Here is an 11928-nt window from a genome sequence, read left to right as displayed (position 1 = left end):
GTTTGATAATTCATTGCAATGCCCACACAGAACTCATAGACAATACTAATGATCATGGGGTTTATTAGCGAAGTAATAGGTTACAATTCAGGTTGAGGAACACTCAAAATACGGTTCTTCCATCAGGACAGCCTCTTTTTCATCTCACAGGCACACCTCTCTCTGTCCCTAGGCCTCTACCCTGCTCAGGCAAATGTTATAAAGCTCTTTTTGCCTCTGCCAAAGAGTCCCCAGAGGCATCCGACTCCAGCAGTAAGCCTTGGCTCAAAGACAGCTTTCTCATTCTGTGGGCTAGGAAGCCCACTGTGTAGTCTCTGATGGTCTTTCCTTCCAGCCCCTCCTGCCAGTCTCTCCCACTGCTCTTTCTCTGCCACTTCTCACGGTCTTCAGAGTTACAGCTCATTCTCTGTTTCCTGGGTCCAAGAGCTTCACAGCACAAGGATCCCAGGTCCAAAAGACACACTCTCTGCTCGCAGCTGTTCTTCCCTGGTGATGGAGGGATCCTCTTTCCCACCTCTGGGATGGCTCATTTCAACCCCAGTGGTATGGCAAAACTGACCAATTTGCATCAATTACTTAATTTGCACAGCTCCACACAATCACTGTGTGTGAGTCACAAAGACCATGGCTAGAAGGGCCACATTAAGTAATTCTTTTCACCACAAAAACCCAAGGTGAATTTCTAGAGATGCAAACTACCATGTCTGAAATTAATAATACAGTGAATGGTATAACAACAGATAGACGTTGCAGAAGAAAAGATTAGTGAATTTGGAATAAACAGCACTAGAATCTACCCAAATGAAACAAAACAAAAAACAAAAGAATAATGCCTCAGTGAGCTATAAGACAACTTCAATATGTGTAATTAAAAAAAATTATATCTGACTTTGTTCTATATCTGACTTTGGTGAGCAGCATCTGGGGAAAGCTCGGTAGCAGCCACCTAAGAGACACATACTGGTCCCATTCTGTCTGGAGCAAAGGAGAATAAAGAAAACATAAGAACCAAACCAAACTGTTTCTGATGCATAGTGATGCTATAGAACAGAGTAGAATTGCCCCACAGGGCTTCCAAGGATCTACTTGTGGACCTGAACTGCCAATCTTTTTGGTTAGCAGCCAAACTCTTAAATACTGTGCTACCAGGGCTCCAAAAACCAAAGACACAAGGAAAAGATTAGTCCAAAAGAATAATGGACCACAAGTACTGGAGCCTCCACCAGCCTTAGCCCAGAAAAACTAGATGGTGCCTGGCTACCACCACCGCCTGCTCTGACAGGGATCACAATAGAGGGTCCTGGACAGAGTGGGAGCAAAATGTAGATCAAAATTCAAATTCACAAAAAAAATAAAAATAAAGACCAGACTTACTGGTCTGGGAGGAGCCAACATGGTGCTATAGATAGAAACATCATACCATCCCTCTGCAGCAAAGACCCAAGAAACTAAGTAAAATAGATACAAATGTCAATCCTGGAACCGTAAGTATCAAATGAAGGGATGAAGAACTCAATCAAGCATCAGATGGAAGAAGAAACTGACAGACATCAGAGAAGAAGGAGACCTATGGAGTGGAAGTCCCCTACCAGCTAATGTGGCATGGATTTGCCATCTTGGACTACAGCCACTAAGGAACTAGAAGTATGGGAAGGCAAATTCACAGAGCTCCCAACAGGAGACAGATAACCCTGTAACCAGGGTTGCATGCTTTTCCACCCCCAATCCTTCTTCCCCCTACTAGGACTCCACAGCTTTCCAATGAGCCAGGGTGGCTTGGCCAGAGAGACACCAGCTCACTGCTGCCTGGGTCTGCCCCACTCCCACCAGCTGGCTCCTTCAGCACCATTTTTTTTTTTTTTGGTAGTTTTTTTTGTTTGTTTATTTTATTTATTTATTTTTGTTTTCTGATTGTTGGGTTTGTTTTGATTTTTTTGTTGTGGTTGCTGTTGTTTTGGGGTTTTTTTGGATTTTTTGTTTCTTCTCTTTCTTTCTTTCCTTTCTCCCACCCAGCTAGCCATGTGTGCCGTCCCCTCCCCTTCTTAACGGGCTATGCCACACCACTCAGCTAGAGATCCACTGAGCATGGCATCCCTGGGTCCGCACCACCCCCACTGCTAGGTTCCACCAGCACACAGCCTTACAGGATCTGCCCCGCCCCCGCCAGCTGAAACCTACTGCACCATTTTCTTCTTCTCCTCCTCCTCCTTCTTTTTCTTCCTCTTTTTTTAATTTTTGTTTCTTGCTCTTCTTTTTCTCACCAACTTAGCTCTGCACATCACATTCTCTCCATTCCCTCCTGCCTACTCACACTGAGTACCAAGCACAGCACCTTCGAGGTGCACTGATACAGTTTCCCAGACTTTGCCCTACACTGCCCCCAGCCTTGCCCCATCAGCCCCAGTTCATACTGCAAACGACCCATTCCAAACCACCCATCCCCCCACTGGACCTGCCATGCTGCACCATAGCTGAACAACCTGCCCTGCCCACTTGGACAAAGTGGTGAGAAGTATCATGCAAGCAACAAAATACACCCAGCCCACCTACCTAGACATAACCAAATAAGATAAAAAAGCAGGAGGAAACAATCAAATCTACAATCAGTAAATGAAGAAAATAATTCCTGAATGTCCCAGAGACAGCAGACAATAAGAAAACATATTTTAAAAAACAGGACAGGATGGCTCCAGACAGCAACCAAAATTAAACACCAGATGATCTTCCAGTAGAAAAAAAAAAAAAAAAAAACCCTAAACTACCTGATAGTGAATTCAAAACTCTAATATCCAGAGCTCCCCAAGAGATTAAGGAAAATACAGGAAAAAAAATAAGGAAAAAACAGACAACATCATGGAAAATACAGACTACATTAGGGAAAACACAGACAAAACAATGGAAGAATTCAAGAAAATAATACAGGAACAAAATTTCAAAATAAATAAACAACTAGAAATCATAAAAAAAAAAAATTTTTTTTTCATACAAAATAGCAATTAGAAATCCAAAAGATAAACAACAAGATTTCAGAAATGGACAGTGCAATAGGTTTTAGGAGCAAATTTGAAACAATGGAAGACAGAATCAGTGAAATTGAAGACAAATTTTTGGATACCACTTTGAGGAAAAACCAGAGAAAAGAATGAAGAGAACTTGAGAATGATGTGGGATATAATCAAAAGCAAAAATTTGGGGGAGAAAACAGAAAACACAAAGAGAATCATAGGAGATTTGCTGAGAGAATATTTCCATAAAATGGAAGACAAAAAGCTGATAATCCAAGAAGCTCAACAAATCCCATATAGGCTAGACCCCAAAAGAAAATCAGCAAGACTTATTACAATCACACTCACTAAAAACAAAGACAAAGAAAGAACACTGACAGCAGCTCAAGAAAAACAAAAAGTGATATACAAAGGGGAAACAATAAGACTAAGCTCTGATTATTGGGCAGAAACCATGCAGGCAAGAAGTAAATGGGATGACATATATAAAACCTTGAAAGAAAAAAAATTTCCAACCAAGAATAATATATCCTACAAAACTCTCACTCAAATATGATGACAAAATTTGGACATTTCCAGGTAAACAGAAGTTAAGGAAATATGTAAAAAACAAAACCAAACTTATAAGAATTATTAAAGGGATTTCTTCAGTTAGAAAACCAACAACCTGAATCTAGGACACAGGACAGCATCAGCCAGAGAACAACATAGGTAATAAACTCTCATGTATAAAATAAAACTAAAAGATTTACAACAGGAAACCAGAGAGGTCAGTCTGTAAATGACAACAAAGTCAAAATAATAAAAGAGGGAATAAAAGGTATAGGTAGAGAACTTTCAAATGCAGAGGAAATCAAGGTGATATCAAGTAGTAAAAGACTGGTTCAAACTTAGGAAGACAGGAGTAAATTTCAAGGTAACCACAAAGAAAGTTAACAAACTTACTCATCAAAATAAAGAAAAAATATATAGTCTCGGTATACACAAAATCAACAATAACAACAACAACAACAAAAAAAATCCACAAACAGAAAGAACTCAGGACAGAAGAGTAAGAGGAACAAAGAAAATGTCAGCCCTACAAAAAACAAAAAAACTACAAAATGACAGTAATAAATTAATATCTATCAATAATCACACTGAATATAAAAGGCTTAAATGCACACATAAAGAGACTGAGGGTGACATAATGTATTAAAAAACAGGACCCATCAATATGCTGTTTACAAGAGACACACCTTAAAAACAAAGACATTTAAGTATGTTAAAAATCAAAAGATGGAAAAAAATATATACCAAGCAAACAGCAACCAAAAAAGAGCTGGTGTGATAATACTAATTTCAGATAATATAGACTTTAAAACAAAATCCACCATAAAAGACAAGGAAGGACATTACATAGTGATAAAAGGGACAAACCACCAGGAGGACATAACCATAACAAATACCTACGCACCCAATGACAGGACTCCACAGTACATAAAACAAACTCTCACAGCATTGAACAGAGGAATTCACAGTTCCACAATAATAGTAGGAGACTTCAACACACCACTCTCAGTAAAGGACAGATCATCTAGAAAGAAACTCTACAGAACAAAAGATCTAAAGGCCATAATCAACCACCCTGACCTTACAGACATTTAGAACACCACCCAAAAGCAGCGAAGAATACATTCTTTTCCAACGCACATGGAACGTTCTCCAGATTAAACCACATTTTAGGCCATAGAACAACCCTCAACAAAATCCAAAACACTAAGATAATACAAAGCATCTTCTCTGATCAATTTCTAGAAACACACTATATATCTAAACACAAATCAAGATGGAAAATCTGAACAGACCCATCACAAGAGAAGAGATTGAAAAGGTAATTTAAAAAAAAAAAACAAAAACTTCCAACAACAACAAAAGCTCTGGCCCAGATGGCTTCAGTGCAGAATTCCACCAAACATTCAGAGAAGAGCTTGCACCAGTACTCCTCAAACTATTTCAGAACACAGAAAAGGAAGGGATGCTTCTGGATTCATTCTATGAAGCCAGCATAGCCTGATACCAAAATCAGGCAAAGACACCACAAAAAAAAAAGAAAAAAGAGGAAAAGAAAGAAAATTACAGACTTTACTGGTCTGAGAGAGATTAGAGGAACCCTGAGACTATGGCTCCCGCACAGAACTAAAGAACTGAACTCAGAACTGAAGTCATTCCCGAAGTTCACCCTTCAGCCAAAGATTAAACAGGCCTACAAAACAAACAATAGCACATGTGAGGAACATGCTTCTTGGTTCAATCATGCACATGAGACCAAATGGGCACACCACCCAAAGGCAAAGGCAAGAACGGACAGGAAAATGGGACAAATGGAAATGGAGAACTCAGGGTGGAGAAGGGGAGAATGTTGGCACATCATGGGGATTGCAAACAATGTCACAAAACAATTTGTGTATTAATTGTTGAGTAAGAAACTATTTTGCTCAGTAAACTTTCACCTAAAGCACAATAAAAGGAAAAGAAAGAAAAATGAAGTTCTAGTACATGCTACAAAGTGGATGAACCTTGGAAACATTATGCTGAGTGAAATAAATCAATCAAAAAAGGGCAAAAATTCTGTGATTTCACTTTTATGAATAACAAGAATAGGCAAATGTATACAGACAAAAGTTTATTAGTGGTTGCTAGGAACAGCAGTGGAGCCCCAGTGGTGCAGTGGTTAAGCGATCTGTTGCTAATCCAAAGGTTGGCAGTATGAGCCCACCAGCAGCTCCATGGGAGAAAGATGTGACAGACTGCATCCATAAAGATTACAGCCTTGAAAACCCTATGGGAGAGTTCTACTCTGTCCTACCCAAACCCAGTGCGGTCGAGTGGATTCCGACTCAATGTATCAGAATTGACTTGACACAATGGCAACAGGTTTGGGTTTTTTGTTTTAGGTACAGGAGGGAGGGAGTAAAGGGGAGCCATTGTTTAGGAAGCATTGGTTTTCTGTTTATGGTCACGGAAAATTTGGCCATGATTATGGGAGATGGTTGCACAAGATGATTAATGTAATTGATAACACTAAATTGTACAACTGTAAAAGATTGAATTGGCAAATGTTATATTTTTTTCGACAATAAAAAAATTTTAATTAAAAAAAACAGTCAAAGGAAAAAAGACACATTGGGTACAGAGAAACAAAGATACGTATGACAGGAGACTTCCTATCAGAATCGATTAAAGGGTTAAGACAGTAAAACATCTGTAAAGTACTGAAGGAAAAACTGTCAGTGTAGAATTTTATACCAAACCAAAACCATTGCTATCAAGTCAACTCCCACTAAAAGCAGCCCCATAGGACAAAGGGACCCCTGGTGGTGCAGTTGTTAAGAGCTCAGCTACTAACCAAAAGGTAGGCAGTTGGAATCCACGAGCTGCTCCTTGGAAACCCTGTGGGACAGTTCTACTCATCCAGCAGCGTCATCAGCAACAGGATAGGATAGAGCAGAACTGCCCCACTAGGTGTGCAAGGCTGCAATCCTTATGGGAGTGGACCGCCATACTCTTCTCCCATGGAGCAGCTGGTGGGTTCAAATCGACGTTTCTGTTAGCAGTCAAGCACTTAACCATTTTGCCACGAGGGTCCCTGTAGAATTTTATACACAGTGAAAATATCTTTTAAAAATTAAGGTGAAAAACATTTTATAAATATAAAAGAAGACTTATCACCAGCATTTGTATCAAATTCACTACCAGGAATATTCCCCATTCTGAAAGAAAATGATGGGCTGCCTTGACATATGGTAAAATTGGGAGGGCTTCAAATGGCCTAACCACAAGTTTCCCTCCTCACTCTGCTCCCACATATAAGGTCACCTAGCTAAATAACCCTTCTTATCAATGACTAGGCATTGTTCCTGATTATCCTTGAGCAGAGGGTTTCAATTCCCGGCTAGCCTACAGAACTACTCAAAGTCAATCATACCCTCTCATGGGATCCAACGAGTACCTCACCTTTCTGATACTATAACGCCTGCCTCCCATTCCCCTGGGTGATTACTCTCTTCCCTAGTGCAATCCTGGTATGGTCTGCATGTGACCCTGGGGCTGTAAGTATATATGATTAATAAATTGCCATCTGTCTCATCTGTCCCATGCTGGGTTTCCTGTGTTTGGTCATCTCCATAACCATAGGGTGGAAATTCCTCTCTCACCAATGGGATGAATAGAAGGTGATTGATTAAAACACTTATTATAGCCAAAAAATTTTTTTGAAATAAAACAAAGTTGGAAGATTATTCATTATCACCCAGCTGTAGCCCTTACTTCAAGGTTTGTTATAAAGCTACAACAATCAAAACAATGTGCTACTGATAAAAAAAGATAGGTACATAAGCCAATGGAATGGAATAGAGAGTCCAGAAAGAGATTGGCAGATACATAGCAAGTTGATTTTGAACAAAGATGCAAAGGCATTTCTGTGGATAAAAGATAGCCTTTTCAGCAAATATTGCTAGAAAAGTTGGATATCTGTATGCAAACATGTGAACTTTGAGTCATCCCTCACACTGTATACACATATTGACTCAAAATGGATCATAGCCCTAAATTTATAAAATCTAAAACTATAAAATTTAGAAGAAAATATAGGAAAAGTCTTTTTTTGACTAGTGTTAGGTAAAGATCTCTTATATGCAATACAATAAGCACAATTCATAAAAGTAAAAAATTAATAAATTGGACTTCATAAAAATTATGAAGTTCTATTCTTCAAAGGAAACTATTAAGAAAATAAAAAGACATATCCCAGACTGAGATAAAATATTTGCAAATTGCATACCTAATAAAAGATTTGTATGCAGAATATAGACAGAACTCTAAAACTCAACAATAAGAAAAAAAACTATGCAATTTTAAAAAGTGAGCAACGTACTTGGTCAAATACTTCACCAAAGAAAATATATGGGTGGCAAATAAGTACCAATAAGCACATGAAGCATGCTCCATGTTATTAGTTATGAGGTAAGTGAAAATTAAAACCACAGTGAAATGCCAAACAACATATTACCCACCCAGTGCTGTCCAGTCGATTCTGACTCATGTGACCCTATAGGGCAAAGTAGATCTGCCCCATAGAGTTTCTAAGGAGCTCCTGGCGGATTCGAACTGCTGACCTTTTGGTTAGCAGCCGTAGCACTTAACCACTACGCCACCAGGGTTTTCACAACAACATATTAGAATGGCTAAAGTTAAAATGATGGCACTAAGTGTTGAAGAGGGTGTGGAACAAATGGAACTGCTGGCAAGAATGTAAAATGGTATAACCACTTGGGCACTTACCATATGATCAAGCCTAGGTATTTACCCAAAGAGAAATGAAAGCATTATGTCCGTACAAAGACTTGAATGTGAATGTTCCTACAGCTTGATTTTAATAGCCCCAAACTGGAAACAACTGAAATATCCATCAACATGTAAATGGGTAAACTGTGATATAGCCAAACAATTGAACACTTCTCAATAACAAAAAGAATAAAATACTGATACATGCTGTAACGTGTGATTCTCAAAGTAACTATGCTGAGGTGGCGGGGGGGGGGGGGCGGGGAGAGGGAAGCCAGACCAAACAGAATGCATACTATATGATTCCACTTAAGTAAAATTCTAGAAAATGTATACCAATCTGTAGGGACAGAAGCAGATCAGTGGTTGTCTGAAGAAACCTTAGGAGTGATTTCACAAGGACATCAATAAACTTTTCAGGGTAATATGTTTGTTAATTATCCCGATTGTGGGGATAGCTTCACATGTGCCAAAACTTTTAATATTGTGCACATTAAGTATGTGCAAAATATCGTAGGTCAGTTATATCTCGATATATGTGTTAAAAACAAATGGAAACAAACAAACAAAAAAAACTTCACAACAAATTCCATCCACTTAAGAGATGAAGAAAAATAAAAGACTTAGAATGAAGACGATGTGGTAAAATATACTGGTACTGATAGTAGCACAAAAGGAAGACATTGTATGACCTCACTTCTATGAAAAGGCAAATGTACAGAGAACAAAGTTTATTAATGGTTACCAGAGGCAGAAGGACAGGGACAAAGAGGGTTGGTTAATGATGATGGAGAAGTCACATTGACTAATGGTATGGTACCAACAGCTGGTTATTGTAATTTTGGTACATAAGTTGTACACCTGTAAAAAGTTGAATTGGCAAAAGTTGTGTGATACATATATTTACAAAAGAAAAAGAGTAGCTGGTGAGGCTGCTTATGTACAACCAAACACCTCATGGGATTGGGTTGCTTGGTTTAGAGGTTTAGGGTCATGATTTCATGGGACGTCCCAGTTAATTGGTCTGATAACATATTTAGCTCTTTGTTCTACCTCCTAGGTTGTTGTATAGTACCTGGGGTCTTGAAAGCTTGCAAGCAGCCATCCAAGTCACAACAATTGGTCTCTATTCACCTGGAGCAACAGAGGAAGAAGGAGAGTCCGGAAGAGGAGTAGTATAAAATTCTACAGGAGCCCTCCCCTATGGGGCAGCTCTACTCTGTCCTGTAGGGTTGCTAGGAGTCAAAACTGACTTGATGGCGACAACAATAACATGAAATGTGTGGATAATTGCCTCCATAAACGACTGCCTCTTTTGTCATGAGATCAAAAGAGTTAGATGGTACCTGGCTACCGTTATTGAACAATTTGATCAAAAATTCCGTAGAAGAATCCTAATCAAAAGAAGAAAAATCAGAACAGAATTTTAAATTCTCATGGACTCCAGACTTTCTGGAGCCATGGATTGTGGATGAGCCCCTGAAACTATTACCATGAGATAACCAAAAATCAAAAATATCCCCTGAAGTCATCTTGGGACCGAACAACAGTTTAGCTTATCTAGTAAAAAAGGCCTGCCTTGAGCCTTATGCTCTTTTAAGAACAGTCTATATGCGATCAAATTGACAGCAGCAACTCAAAAGATCAGATGGGAACCTTAGGGGACAGTGAGTGTATGTTAACAAAGAAAGGAACAATTCAGAAAAGGAGGGTGAGAATGGATGTACAGCTAACAGAATGTAATTAATGTCACTAAATTGTACTTGCCGAAACTTTTAAATTGGTGTGTGTTTTGCTGTGTATATTCTCAACAACAAAATAAATAAAATTTAAAAGAAAAAATACCAATAGCAAGTACTGAATCCATTTAAGCATAGAGTCACCACTAACTGTGGAATTTATGGTTACAGGACAGAATAAAACATAATAATGTGAATGGCTAGAACTTAAACTACTGTGACAAGAGACTTTGCTAGATATGATCTCATTGCCAATCAATGCAATTTTTTCTACAATTACACCATACTATTTTGGTAATTTATTTTTGTTAAATGAAAAGAGGTATTTTTTTGTTTTATATTTTATTGCATTAATTAATTGGAGAGATTGAACAGCTTTTCATGTACATTAAATTTGTATGATTACTCTTTTTCTTATTTTCATGGACTCTTGATATTAAGAAATTATGCCTTCACCTACCATATATTACAAATAGCATTATTTTTTGTGCATAAAATTTGAATTTTTTGTCTAGTCAAATAGGTAAGCATTTCTCTTTGTGAGTTTTGGGTTTCCCATCTTTCTAAGAAAAGTCTTCTCTGCTCTAGGATGTTAAAAAATATTTAGTGTTTTTAACAAGGATGGCATTAATCCAAAAAACACAAAATAATAAATGTTGGAGAGGCTGTGGAGAGATTGGAACTCTTATACACTGCTGGTGGGAATGTAAAATGGTACAACCACTTTGGAAATCTATCTGGCGTTTTCTTAAAAAGTTAGAAATAGAACTACCATACAACCCAGAAATCCCACTCCTCGGAATATACCCTAGAGAAATAAGAGCCTTCACACAAACAGATATATGCACAGCCATGTTTATCGCAGCTCTGTTTACAATAGCAAAAAGTTGGAAGCAACCAAGGTGTCCATCAACGGATGAATGGTTAAATAAATTGTGGTATATTCACACAATGGAATACTACACATCAATAAAGAACAGTGACGAATCTGTGAAACATTTCATAACACGGAGGAACCTGGAAGGCATTATGCTGAGCGAAATTAGAGGCAAAAGGACAAATATTGTATAAGACCACTATTATAAGATCATGAGAAAAAGTATAAACTGAGAAGAACACATACTTTTGTGGTTATGAGGGGGGGAGGGAGGGAGGGTGGGAGAGGGTTATTTACTGATTAGTTAGTAGATAAGAACTGCTTTAGGTGAAGGAAAGGACAATACTCAATACATGGAAGGTCAGCTCAACTGGACTGGACCAAAAGCAAAGAAGTTTCCAGGATAAACTGAATGCTTCAAAGGTCAGCGGAGCAAGGCCGGGGGTTTGAGGACCATGGTTTAAGGGGACTTCTAAGTCAATTGGCAAAATAATTCTATTATGAAAACATTCTGCATCCCACTTTGAAATGTGGCGTCTGGGGTCTTAAATGCTAACAAGTGGCCATCTAAGATGCATCAATTGGTCTCAACCCACCTGGATCAAAGGAGAATGAAGAACACCAAGGTCACACGATAACTATGAGCCCAAGAGACAGAAAGGGCCACATGAACCAGAGACCTACATCACCCTGATACCAGAAGAACTAGTTGGTGCCCGGCCACAACCGACAACTGCCCTGACAGGGAGCACAACAGAGAACCCCTGAGGGAGCAGGAGATCAGTGGGATGCAGACCCCAAATTCTCATAAAAACACCAGACTTAATGGTCTGACTGAGACTAGAGGAGTCCCGGCAGTCATGATCCCCAAACCTTCTGTTGGCCCAGAACAGGAACCATTCCCGAAGACAACTCATCAGACATGAAAGGGACTGGACCATGGGTAGGAGAGAGATGCTGATGAAGAGTGAGCTATTTGTAT

Source organism: Elephas maximus, chromosome 16 (genome assembly GCF_024166365.1).
Source record: "Elephas maximus indicus isolate mEleMax1 chromosome 16, mEleMax1 primary haplotype, whole genome shotgun sequence".
In the NCBI taxonomy this organism is placed as follows: Eukaryota; Metazoa; Chordata; class Mammalia; order Proboscidea; family Elephantidae; genus Elephas; species Elephas maximus.
Note: the sequence above shows the minus strand (reverse complement) of the source record.